Raw genomic sequence first — 5293 nt, forward strand, 5'->3', positions numbered from 1 at the left:
TCCAGTCTGATCCAGCAGTTTGATTGAAAAGTTGGCCAGTCAAGCGTGGGAGAGCCTTCCCCACTACACAATGAGCCCATTCTCCCAAGTCCTGCTGCAGGGTGGGCACTACCTACTCACACCTCCTCTGACTCACCTCTATCCTCACAGCCTTCCAAGACAGGAAGAAGACTGGAGTTAGGAAAAAGGGTGAGCTGTCAGGGCCTGAGGTGTGGGATGAGTGCTGCCTCCTTTCTGGAGCTCACAACCGGCTGGCGGCCTCTGTGTGAACCCAGGCTAAGGCCGGGGCCAGTGATGGAGCAACTAAGCATTTGATACAGCACTGCAAACTCATACTGGAGAGAAAGAGCAAAGGGATGGATGTCCTGCAGTGCTAGGGACCGAGCCACAGCCTTTCAAAGGCTAGGCAAGCACTCTAGCACTGAGCTACATCCCCAACTCCCTTTGACCCCATGGGAAGTTCTTTCCTTGCAGGCAGGCAGGCAAGACAGTAAGAATACTGCTAACACGTGGTGAGTTTTGCTTGTTTAGGCAGTCACTGTTAGGACAATGCCAGCCACAGAACATTGCTGTGCCCAATGCCAACGGCCCTGGCATCCCCTCAGCCCGGCAGCTCTTGTAGGACAAGGGTTCTTTCACACTGCCGGAGCCCCAAGCCCTGCACCCATGGTGTGTGAGCAGTTTAGCAAAGGAGTTCAGAATTTTAGACTTCTTCCAGATGCTGAAGGAGACCAAAATTCTTTTTGTAAATCAAAAAAGTTGAGCTACAGGGGCTGGGGGTTTAGCTCAGCGGCGTAAGCACCTGCCTTGCAAGCAGGCAGTCGTGAGTTCGATCCCTGGTACTGATAAAAAGGAAAAAGACAAAAAAAAAAAAAAAAAAAGTTGAGCTACAATTCACGTCATAAAAGTCAGCCTTTTAAAGTGTGGAAGTGAATGGTTTTCAGTGTATGTGCAGAACTGTATACCTATCATCACCATCAGTTCTAGAATATACTCATCGCTCCCAGAAGCAGCCCCACAACCACTGGCAGTCACTTTCCATCTGTCCTTTCCCCCAGCCCGACAACTCTAATCTACTTTCCACCTCTGCATGGTTTTTATTATCTTCACTTTACCTTCTCTTAGTTTAAGCCTAACCAGCCTGCTTTAGTATCTTAGGCTAGCCAGACCTACAATCCGAGGCCTAGACTTGACTTTGAGATTACCCAGTGAGGCCATGTGCCATGTGTCTGAAGTAAACTAGGTACTTTTCAAAAGCAAGGGCACTGCCCATTTTAAGGCTGGGCCTACTTTTTGTACTGACAAGAAGTAAGCTGAAAGCTCAGGATTGTTTTGAAATTCCAAAACAATCACCAAGGGTCCCTCCCTTGCCCTCTGATAACCACCCCAAACCCTGCTTTACAGACAGATACTCTTACATTGGTCTCAGCCCTCTCTCTGTAAGAATATTTCTGAGACTTCTTTCATTGCGGACAACCAGGCAGATAAGACCCATTCACACTTCTTTTTCTTGAGGAGAGGTAAATATAATTTCTTCTTCTGGAATCAGCATCTGCTATCAAAGTCACCTGGAACACTGGGGCAGAAAGTGTGGCTGGCTATGGTGAGATGTGGTTGTAACTTACTACCATGTTGAAGGCAGGATCACCGGAGAGCGTCCTCTGTGTCTTTTGAAGTGACAGTGGCTGGCACATAGCTTGAACAGATATCTCTTCCTAGAGCCTTTCTCCTATTTCACATTCCATTTGCTGCGAGAATGAAATTTACTTTCCTGAGAAAGGTAAAGTATATACAGAACCCTGAGGCAACTCACTTGAGAATAATCAGTAAGTCATTTCTTCCTCTTCCTCTCCACAGCCCACCCTCACTCAGCAACCAGACACTGTCACTCCTGACTCCATTTCACCAATGACACTTAAAGCCTTAACTATGTATCTCGGACTCTCCTCTTCCCTTACTGGTCTTGGCCATGATGGCCTCCTCAAACATTCTATTCACTGCTGGGCCTGCATTTACTGTCCCTTCTCTGTAGAGCAATCTTCTCCATGATGGGACTCATATAATCCAGGTTTCAAATGGCTTTTTTACATAAAGCCTCCCTTGATTGCCTTTTAGAAAACAGCACTTCCTGGTCTCTTTTCCTTAACTGGTTTTCTCTTCACAGCGTCTATTAGCATTTGACATACTCCATAGCCGTCTGTGTATCATGTCAGTCCCCTGAATTGGACCCCCTTAGCAGCACAAACCTTATTTTTCACGGCCCAAACAGACCAGGTGCTCAAAAGTATATGTCAAACAACAAACATAGGTCTTAACCTATCCAAATCTGTGAACTCATACAATGTGCCTGCTAAACATACTTCTCTTGGAAGGTTATTGTGAGGATTAAATAGGAAAATGGGTATAAAATAGACCAGGGCCTAGCATATTACTAGGTGCTCAATAAATGACGTGAAAGGTAATTCCTTTGCCATTTATTGAGCACTTATTGTGGTCGACACTTGTGACGTAAAGATGAGTCCCTCTGGGTCTTCAAGGAGCAAGTCTGTGGGACCTGCAAACTAACTCAAGAGTACACTTGGGGAAAAACCAGGCTTGCCAAACGTAGCCCATGACCTTGGAGTAGGATCGCCACACAAAAACAGAATACTAAATTAAAAGGCGATTTAAAAGAGGATTTTTTTTTAGTGCACGTATGCCCCATATATTGTATCTGGCTTTTTAGACTAACACATTACTCACCAAGCGTAGTAACCCATTCCTGTAATCCCCATACTCGGCAGACTGACGCAGGATGACTGTAAATTCAAGGACTATAAGTTCAAGGCCAGCCTGAATACATAGTGAGGCCCTGTCTCTGAAAACAGAACATTACTCGTTATCTTAAGGTCAACTTTGAACTGGACATTCTGCATTTTATTTGCGAAGTCTGGCAACCGTAAATTGGCAAGTCCTTTTCTGGGTTCCGTTTTCCCCACCCATTCGCCTCCCCTCTGGAACTCCCCGGGCTGAGCACCTCCCACTCCTGGGGGTCGTTCCTCCGCTCAGGATGGTGTAGGAAACGCGCGGGCCTCCAGTTTCTCGCTAAGTGAATATTAGAAGTCCCGGCCTCTCAAAGCCCTTACTTTTCCTATCGGAATATACGAGACTGTGTGTGTTAGGGGGCGCTCAGAACCTCTGGCTCCACGAACTGAACGCGAGTTTCTCAGCCGCCGGAACCCTCACAGCAAGACACTTCAAGCCATGAACTTCCGGTCGCATGGCGCTACTTCCGCATACAAGAGCCTCCTAGGATTTGCGCCTCTGCCTCTCCCAGGATTGCGTCCTCTGCTGGTCTGGAGGAGGAACCGACTACCAAACTGAAAAAAAAAAAAAAAAAACCCTCAGGAATCCATTGGTTGAAATATTGAGATGTAGCTCCGCCCCCAACCTCTACCAATGGAAAACCGAGCCCTCACTGGGGGGCGGGGTTTCCGCGATAAAAATGTCATCCTGAACACTGCTGGGTAGGGAAGGGGTTAGTGGATTTGCGCAGGGTTTGAATGGCCTTGGAATAGGGTGGGGTGGAGTGGGGTTGGGGGGACAGTACCGGAAGATGGCTTCTGGCCCATCAATTACTTCTTTTTCTCTGTCTTTGGTGTTATCAACCATTTCATTCATACACAATGACACCTGATGAATTCACACAAAAAATCGGGGGCTTTGAATGAATTCTTGATTTCTGGATCAAGATGTATGATATTTTAAAAATAATCAAGATTGCTCACTGTGTGTCATGCCTTCCTTGATCATGCCCTTCTCTCAAATTATTCCACTTTACTCACACAACACTGTGGAGTGAATTTTTTTTTTTTTTTTTTTTTTTTTTTTTTTTTTTTACGTGGACTCTAATCTCACTGCCTGTGTTGGGATACTAGTTCTTCGTCTTTTTTTAATCGGTACCAGGGATTGAACTCCCAACTGCCTGCTTGCAAGGCAGGCGCTTATGCCGCTGAGCTAAACCTCCAGCCCTGGGATACTAGTTCTTGATATTAGCTTAAATTACTCTCTCTGGCACTGTCTGCGTCTGTAAAACGGGATAGTAGTATCTATCTTGTGCCGTTGTTGTAGGATTAAACATTTCAAATACCCAGAGTAGGCATATGGTAAACATGGGTTTTTTTTCCCCACACAAATTAAGAAATTAAGGCTTAGTTATGAAGTAACTTGCCTGGAATAGGTAGCAACTAGTGAAGAAGGTCAGGAAGCATCTTTGCCTAACCGAAGGATTAACACACCCAACCTTTTTTTGGGGGGGGGTTTAGAGGTATACTGTGATGATCATAATTGCCTTAACAGCAGCATATATATTTATTTAATATAACCCTAAGTGGCTACTTTCTGGGCCTTTTAATAAAGCTAATGGAGGGTTATATTCTATAACTTACCTCCCAGTCTAGGGTTTCTGGATGCAGTCAAATTGGATGGCACCAAGATTCACCTCCTGCTAAATCCTACTGGGTAGAAAAACCAGTAGTTTTTTTTTTTTTGAGACAAGGTGTCACTATGTAGTTCAGGCTGCCCTTGAACTCATTATGTAGCCCAGACTGGCTTCAAACTGGCAGCAATCTTCCTGCCTTTGCTTCCTAAATGCTGGGAGGATTATAGGTGTGTGCCACTGCAGCCATCTAGGAATAAATTTTTGAATAAATTAAATTTGAGCTCCAGAGGGATGTCCAAGTGGTGGTAATTGTGATTTGGTGCAATACAGGAAAGCACAAGGTACCAAGGGATAGGCATAACTGCCTGCTCCAGTTAAGGTGGACTTGGCAGAAGCAGTGGATTCTGGTGGATGACTAGGAGTTTGGTGAGGGTATGAAAGTCTGGGGAAACTGAGAAGAGCATTCCAGACCAGGAGAATGATATATACAAGAGAAAAAAGGCCTTTCTTAGGAATTAGAGTACAAAATCACAGATAAGAATGGAACAGAAACTTGGGGCATATTATGAAGGCTTATGTCTTGGAGATATCAGCAAGTCATCAGAATTTGTGAGCAAGGGAAAGAGTAGGCCAGCTTTGCATCTTAGACTGTACTGGAAGGCAACAAAAAGGGTATAGTAGGTGGCCTCTCCAAAGTCTTCAGTGATCCCACAGTCCAATATCTTCTGGTGTGATCCCTTCCCCCAAGTATGCATTGTTTATTGATTCCATTCTAATGAATAGAATATGTTAGAAACAATGAGTTGTCATTTTAAAGATTAGATTGTAAAGACAGGCTTCTGTCTTGGGTGTCTTCTCTTTCTCTTAGTGAAG

At 45.0% G+C, this 5293-nt stretch overlaps 1 long non-coding RNA gene across 2 annotated transcripts; it reads right to left on the reverse strand.

The window, feature by feature from the left end:
• Positions 1 to 1501: 1501 nt before the first annotated feature.
• On the reverse strand, positions 1502 to 4016 carry LOC134472990 (uncharacterized). 2 transcript variants are annotated; one of them, XR_010043068.1, is made up of 2 exons: positions 2743 to 4016; positions 1502 to 1748 (listed from the first exon to the last, which is right to left on the reverse strand). It is a non-coding gene; the product is annotated as an uncharacterized LOC134472990 (long non-coding RNA). The 2 variants fall into 2 exon arrangements; XR_010043069.1 differs by having other exon boundaries at positions 1502 to 1771.
• Positions 4017 to 5293: the final 1277 nt, after the last annotated feature.

This window comes from Cavia porcellus, unplaced genomic scaffold (genome assembly GCF_034190915.1).
Source record: "Cavia porcellus strain 051 isolate PalLab524CR breed Dunkin Hartley unplaced genomic scaffold, mCavPor4.1 scaffold_25, whole genome shotgun sequence".
NCBI classification, from domain to species: Eukaryota; Metazoa; Chordata; class Mammalia; order Rodentia; family Caviidae; genus Cavia; species Cavia porcellus.